The sequence below is a fragment of the Rhinolophus sinicus genome, linkage group LG11 (genome assembly GCF_036562045.2).
Source record: "Rhinolophus sinicus isolate RSC01 linkage group LG11, ASM3656204v1, whole genome shotgun sequence".
Taxonomy (NCBI): Eukaryota; Metazoa; Chordata; class Mammalia; order Chiroptera; family Rhinolophidae; genus Rhinolophus; species Rhinolophus sinicus.
Window position 1 is genome coordinate 50,865,278 of NC_133760.1, and position 8,025 is coordinate 50,873,302.

At 56.7% G+C, this 8,025-nt stretch overlaps 1 long non-coding RNA gene across 1 annotated transcript; it reads right to left on the minus strand.

The window, feature by feature from the left end:
* Nucleotides 1–209: 209 nt before the first annotated feature.
* Nucleotides 210–1,765, minus strand: LOC141567543 (uncharacterized). Its single transcript, XR_012490269.1, has 3 exons — nucleotides 1,662–1,765; nucleotides 1,159–1,248; nucleotides 210–344 (listed from the first exon to the last, which is right to left on the minus strand). It is a non-coding gene; the product is annotated as an uncharacterized LOC141567543 (long non-coding RNA).
* Nucleotides 1,766–8,025: the final 6,260 nt, after the last annotated feature.

Sequence of the window (8,025 nt, forward strand, 5' to 3'; positions counted from 1 at the left end):
CCCTCTATATGAGGCCACCTGTCATTGGATTTAGGCCCAACCCAATCTAGTGTGACCATCTTAACTTCATCACTGCAAAGACCTTATTTTCAAATAAGGCCTCCTTCACAGGCCCTAGGATGCAACATATCTTTCTCGGCAGGGGTGGGGGGTGGGGGTGGGATGAGACGCAATTCAACCCCCAACAGCCAACTTCAGTTTCATCGTACCTGGTGCTTCCTGGGCCTGCAGCTCTGGGTCAGGGGGCCTCCTGGTGGGCCACAGTCAGAGAGACATCCGAGGGGGTCTGGGACCCGCAAACTTGTGCACACCGGCTGTGTGGACTGTGGGCCATAGTACACATCCTACAATTATGACGCACAATGTGTATGCTATTCTGCGTAACAAAATGCAAACTCATTTTTAAACGGTAGTGAATCTATACTGGTTTTCGGGCGCCTTGGAATTCTCTCCTTCAATGAACAACCAAATATAATTGCTATTACTTGAGGGGCCACGGTAATTTGAGGGTGTTAAATGTGGTTCTCATACTCAGAAACGATGTGACACGCTCATGTGTCCAATACTTCAAAGGTAATGTCACTCTGTAAACGCCTTGGCAAGACGCTAGGCATTTTGCTGTGGGGCCCAGGGCCACACCATGACCGTGACCCATGACCCAGCCCCCCACAGTGGCCTGTGGCCCCTGCTGGCCTCCCTGGGAGGTGGCTCCAGCCTGGCAGCAGCTCTTTGCCAAGGATGTGAACAGGAAGTCCCACACACTGCGGTGGCCCCCATGTCTTAATAAGGGAGTTTCTGGCCTAAGGGCGGGTAAATGGCTCATGGAAACAGGCTGTCAGTTGAGCCCTGTGGGGTTTTCTGCTGGGAAACGTCTGTGTGTTTTGGCTTCACAGAAACTTCAGGTGATTTCTGGGGAATTTCGAGCTTGCCATGGGGAGCAGGAAGAGGGCCCTGAGACACTCCCTAAGAGTCACCACCCACCTCAATCCCAGACCCGCTGTGCTCCTCAGAGAGGAGACTCACGGTGGGAGGGGCTTGAGGAAGTGGCCCTCAGACGGGTCCAGCACCCCCTCCCCTCCTCCCTCGCCACTACCCACCTCCCCTGACTCCCTCTTCACTGGAGCCTTCACCTGCAGAACGGGAGGCGCCCGGCCTTACCTTCACTCCTGTAACAGGCTTTGTGGGGACTTTCAGTAGGGCTGGGTGGCACTGTGAACCAGGACACAGGACACTGCGGCCTGGGGGTTCCTTTGAGACAAGAGAATTAAGGTAAGTGCAAGTCCTTCACAGCCTCGAGGACGGTTGGTGGTTTAAAACAATGGCCTTGTGTTCACCAGGCCCAGCTCAACCCTGAGTGGGAACAGGATGGGGGCCCTTGTACAGCTCCCGGGGCCCCCGGGGCTGAGGGGATGGCAAGGCCCCCCTGGGCTGGGGCTGGCAGAGCATGCAACTCATGGGGCCTCGCCATGGGCAGCCCCATGTTAGAAAAGAACCTCCAGAGCAGATCAGCCTCCCTGTAGGTGTCACCGGCCTGTGGCTGCCCTGGGGGACCCTGCGCCCAGCCCAGCCCAGGACTAGGGGTTTCTGGGCCTGACCTGGAATTACCCACGGCCCCTTTCCTCACTGAGGGCCGAGGCAGCAAGATCCCGGTCAGCACTCACCTGTGCCAGGTACTGCTGTCACGGGACCCTTGCAGGCCTTCCTGCTGGCAGCAGGTCAGCATGTGACCGTGTGCCCCTCAGCCGGCCATGGCTGTCCCCTCTGCAATGGGGACGTGGAGCTCAGGGCTGCTGCCCAGGTACCCACAGGTGAGGGGAGGTGGGGCCAACTTACAGCACATGAGGCCTCTGTCCTTGTGACCCCATAAATGTTTTTCCCCCAGGACAGGGCGGGGCCACAGGTACACAGACACACACACATACACACATCACTCAAACAATTAACACACACGCACTCACATGCATGTGCCCACATACATGTAGTCTTGCACATCTATTCACACAAGTCATACACATGAGTGTGCACACCCACAACTCACGTATGCACACTCACACACGCTCACTCACAGCTCATACACACTCACACACACACATGCACACTCACACACGCTCACTCACAGCTCATACACATTCACACACACACACATGCATACATAACACACACGCTCGCTCACAGCAGACTCCCGTCACGGGCACTGCAGACGTGGGTAGGAAGGGGGGGTCCACACCTCGGCATCGTTACCTGTAATGTCACATGTGTCTTTGCCATAATGTCCTTTTAAGAATAATGTTTTTTAAAAACAATGCTTTAAGTTGTGACAATAACAGAAGCCCATAGTAAATATTCAAATAAATGAGTCCCCCACCCAACGGCAGTCGTGGTCAGTTGTCTTTCACCTGCCCTTAGAGAGACGTACGAGGGACAAGTCCGTGGAGGACAGTCTTTCAGTGTCTCTGACCACCCGGGCTGGTGTGCACGCGTTGTCCACGCTGCTGCCCGGTGGGGCGACACTTAGCCTCCGGCTTCACTGCCGCAGCCTGCGGACGCCTGGATCCCCCGTGACCAGCGCTTGGAGCAAATGCCCAAGGCTGTCTGCAGGGTCAAGAGCTGGAAATGGGATCCGGGGACGAGGACATGTGCACTTTAGTTTGCGTGATGCCAAACTGCGCCCCTTTGAGCAGGAGCTCTCAGACAGCTGGACTCCCGGGGCGGGCCTGCCGAGGTGGCAGCTCAGGTGGCGCCAGGGCCCCTCAGCACCCCGGGCCCCAACAAGCACGCGCCCAGAACAGACAGCGAGCTCCCTGCTGCTCCTCTCGGCAGAGGTCTGCTCTGGGCGCCACCCTAACCTCAGGCAGCCATGTCACCTGCCCTGGGGGACACAGGTCCGGACCTGTTCACCGCAGTTCCTCCAAACTGAGACTTGGCCTCCCCTGCCCCCACCTTCCCCTCCATCTCTACTCACCCACTTTCACTCACAGATCTGCTTTTTATCTTTACTTTTGGATTTTTTTACTGTAGTAAAATACACGTGACAGAAAACTCACCATCTTAGCCATTTCAAGTGCACAGTTCAGGGACACTGAGTACATTCACACTGTGTCATCACCTCTGTCATCTCCAGAACTTTCCATCTTCCCAAGTAAACTCCGTCCCCATGAAACACGCCCTCCCCCCGTCCCTGGGAACCTCTGTTCTCCTCTCTGTCCCTGTGAGTGACTCCTCTGGGGACCTCACACGAGTGGGCCACACAGGATTTGTCCTTTCGTGCCTGACTGGGTCCACGGAGCGTGTCCTGCAGGGGCATTTGTCACAGCAGGTGTCACAGTGTCTTCTGTTAGGGCTGCATAACGGGAGTCTGTTTGGCCTCTTCTTCCATGTCATCTTGTCCTCTGACCCTGTGGCAGGACTACCTTGCCGAGACAGGACAGTGGCGTCCTGGCAGCACCCACGCCTGCACCCACTCAGCAGAGGCAGAGCCGAGCAGCGAGCATGTGTCTCTCCCTCACTCAGCCGTCTGCAGGGATGACCACTGCTCCTCCCACAACCTTGTGTCCTCGTCAGAAAATCAAGGCTCCTCAGGACCAAGGCCTTGGCCAGACAGGTGTGTGGGGGCCGAACCTGCCACCTGCACCCTCGTCCAAGGGGCTTTGGGTGCCCACTGGGCCAGCAGGCATCCCAGGTGAACCAGCTGGGCCAGGACCCAGGGCGGCTTATGCCTTCTTCCCAGGAACACATTTGCATTTTCACCTGGAGCCTCTGAAGCCTCAAGTCCATGTGACAGATGGTGGCGTTTCAGGCACAGAGCCCGCAGATGGGGCGATAGTGGGGGACAGAGGCCCTTTCAGGCTGCCTGGCTGCAAAGGCCGGCCCTGCTGGGTGACACGCCCACTGTCCCTAGGCTGCCGTCTGCACGGCAGGCAAACCTGTCTGCCCGTCCTGCCCTGACTGACTCATCGCCACCAGTCCAGTTCCACCCTCCTCTCCCGCCCTCCTGCCCATAAATGAGCCATCCATCCCAGCCAGGGCGGGAGGGGCAGCCGCCCCGCCCATCACCATGTCCTAGGGAAGGTCTCCCAGGTACCCTGGAGGCTGTCAGTCATTTACATGTTAATGCAAACAAACGAACACGCGGGCTTTGCCACGTACCTGACACAGAGGGACCCATTCAGGCAAGAGACTTACCTGCAGAGCTGGGAGGGGCCGGGCACTTCCCAGAGCGCTGGTCTGGGGGCGTGGCACCAAGTTCCCCTGACTTCTCAGAGAAGCACCTGGGGCGGTGAGGTCACACCGGGACAGACGGGCTCTCACAGGAAGCCTCTGCTCCTTAGGATTCCAGCTCTTTCCGGGGTTTTGTAAGGAGCCAGCAGCAATGCCTACTTCTATTCATTTTTGTCCAGGGCCATCCTGTGACACCATCTGCTGCTTCTCTCTGTATGAGCCAGGAAGCAGGGAGAGCCGTCCTGCCTCGGGCTAGTACTGACCACACACGGCCTTGCTCCCAAATGTCTCCTCCAGGTGACAGCCTAGCAAACACCTACACCTCACTTCTCGGAACACTTAAAATCTGCTGGATCCTTCTGTCGGGAGCCAGTTCCCCCTGGGTCGCTCGTGTTTCTGCACGTCCTGTGAGCAGAAACATTGACAGCTGTTGTTTCAGGCTGTCTTGTCATGGATGTTTGCAGCGCATCAGGCAGGGACTCAATATGGGGCAGAGGCCAGGTGTGCTCATGGCCTGTCATGGACGCTGCTGCTGTTCAAGCACAGGGTCCTCCCGCAATGCCACTGCCCGTGCAGGTGCAGCTGTGCAGGTCCTTCAGTTCCCCTAAAATGCAGGTGTGTCCGGGGGACAGAGCACAGCGCCTTTCCCTGAGCGGGCAGGGCGGGTGGGAGCACCGGCAGCTCTGTGAGCTGAGGGTCCTAGAAGAGGGTATGGACCCCGTTCACAATCCGCCATGGGCAGCACAACCCACACGGCTGGCCCCTCGCAGCAGGACGAGGAATGTGGGCCCTCGAGGATTCCAGGTGGACGAGCTGCCAGGCCCCAGCGGGAGGGAGCTTAGGGGACACGTTGGGACACACTGTCAGCGCTGGGCTGGGACAGGGATGGGCTGCCCGAGTCAGGAGGTCAGCTGTTCCGGCAGCAGTTTGAAGAGCAGAGCGTCTGCGTCTCAGAGAAACGAGTGTCCATTTTTGATAGCTTCTGTGGGAAGCTGGATCTGTAGGGAACAACTTTCCTTTCCTTTTATCAGCCCTGCCTAAGCCCCTTGCCTTGGCGGGACCCACGGGTGGCTGCCACCCAGGGACATCACGCCAGTCCTGACCACAACCAGCCTGCAGAATGCCAAGGCCCCCAGTGCCAGGCCAGGTGTGGCTGCTGGGCGGGGATCCCTCTGAGGGCACAGGTTGCCTCAGCCCAGGTGCTCTCCCAGGCCCCACCTGGGCCTGCAGCCAGTGGTCTCTAAATCTCTCGGACTGGAAACATTGATGGATAAAAACGGTTGTGCATGCAAATTCTACACGATGGAAAAACTAGATATTAAACATCAATAAAGCTTCGATTCTTTCTTATGTTTTTAATAAAAAATATGTCTAAATAGAACCTGTCATTTCTCTCTGCCCAACACATGGTCTTAGTGCCCACCTGTTCACCTGAGCCCAAGGAAAGTTCCTGGCTGGGAGGGACCTGGGCAAACAGCTTGTCTGGTGTCTGCCCTTTGCTGCCCCCACCTGTGGCCATTCCCTCTCTGACCCAAGGCGACCTGCTCGTCATTACAGGCCCAGCCGGTCCGCAGGCCTGGTCTCCTAGATGTGTTTCTCTGAGAACTTGTTTCCCAGCAGCTCTTGGGAAATATGTGTTTTTCTGAATCCTGAGAAAATTCAGTTGAGAAATTGGTAAAGCAGGAAAAAGGACTATAATTCTGCCAGAATCAGAACTTTATCATCGACATGAAGGCATTGCTGGCTGGGGGCACCCCCGGTGTCGCGTGGGAAGCTGCAGAAGGGGTGTTTTCGGGCAGTCAGTTGTAGTGGGATAGCCGCAGAGGCACAGGCAGCCCCACAGGAGCTGTGTCACGACGTGAGTGAGGGCCGGCCTGTCTGTGGTGTGTCACCCCTGCACATAATGCGGCCCTGGCCAGCCACTCCCCAGGCACACTGTCCAGACTCCCCGCGGTGTCCCGGAAGGGCGCGCTGCAGAGGGGAGACCTGCGCTGAGTACTCACTTGCTGGCAGGTTGAGCGCCACACATGTGCACGCTACCCGGCTCCAGAGCTTGTCAATGCTGCTAAGCTTCAAATTCCTTATGAAACAGCTTTTCAGGTATCCAGTGACGAACGCAGTCCGGGGAACGTGCAAGTGTTTGAAGAAAGATAAAGGAAATCAACCATGGTGCGGCCAGAGCTGTTTTAAATTACAGTGAACTGCGCACTTATGTCTTTTTAAACAAGAAAAGCCCCAAAACTGTTAGTATGACCCTATCACAGAAAAATGACTCACTCTCATAGGCGATCAATATTACTTAGACGTGAAAATAAAGTGGTACAGAAAAGACAGACTAACTTATGATTTCTGGAATCTGATAACTCTCAGGAATTCTGACTTCTCATTCCCACATCTTGAAGATGAATACCGGTCAGGAACTTGTGACTAAAGGATCACCCACGTCCTGTCACCACCCTCATTTCTAGCTGTCCATCACCCCACCCCCAGCTATAACAGGTCCCTTGTTCACTCAACAAACGTTTCTTGAACTCTGACAATGTCTGGTGCTGGGTGAGGCCGTGGGATGTGAAGTGAGTGGACATGGACCCTGCTCTCTAGGAAGACACGAAGGTGGGGATGGCCGTGACCAGGTAGCTAGAACAGGATGACAGCAGGCTGAGGTGGGTTACCTGCCATCTCCCCAAATAAGTCACAGATAAGGTATACAAGTACACAGGCTTAGAAGGAGAGGGTGTCCTCAGGCACGGGTTGGGTGCAGAACTGCAGGAAGAAGGGGACAGAGAGGGCCAGGCAGGGCTGAGAACTCCATGCCTGGGAGAAAACCTGGCTTCACGCAGCAAACAGCCTTGAAATGACCGCCCAAGGGTCCAGAGCCCTGGATGCAAATCTGCATGGCCCAGAAGCGGCAGAGCAATTAAAGACGATGCCATGAGGTCACCGAGTCGGAGGCCCCACCCGGGGCAGCTACAGCCATGATTCACCCTCCCCGAGAGCCTGCAGGGTGAGTAGCTGCCAATCAAGGACTTCCCCTGTGAGTGACAATCTGCGGGTCCCTTCCTAATACTGCCGCTGCTTGGGAACAGCTGCTGTGTGCAGGCGTTCCAGGTTTGTGTTCATGAACATGCACCATCAGTCTGCAGGTGGGTCTTCGCATCGCCATCTTACAGAGGGGAAACTGAGGCACAGAGCAGCTGAGTAAATAGCTCTGCTCTGATCTCCTGGGCCACGCTGTGCTTTTCCTGCTCCCCTCTGCCCCAACACTGTGGACCTCCTGCCTTCAGTCCAGCCCCCGGAGGGCCAGTCCGATCCTGCCCATACAGCTCACCGGTCTCCTCCTGAATGAGGGCCACACCCCAGGACATGCACAAACATTCTGGAATGTTCTAGAACCTACAGGGGGTTTTCTATGCTTGGTCTTCCCCACTCCCACTCCGCCTCCTGAGGCGGGTGCCCTGTTATTGGGTGGAAGGCTGCTTGCTGGTCTTGGCTGTTTAGGGAGCCTTAGCTGGGGCGTGAATAATGAACAAGCCTGTGCTCGTCTCTTCCTGCACCTGTTTCGGGGGGGCGTGGGGGGGTGCTCCTCTGCCCTGCCCTCCCGAGGCCCACAGCGACCTTGTCACCTGAGGCATCTGCAAGGAGCCAGCACAGCCGCACTCACACGGGCTCCTGGGCCCGCCTGGGTCCTCACATCGGACAAACGCGGACCAACCTCTTTGACCGTGGCCCTGCCTCCTTGGATGGACGTGATACTGATCTCGGTAGGAAGCCACCAGAGAGCCGAGAGAGGCCCTGGGACCAGCAGCG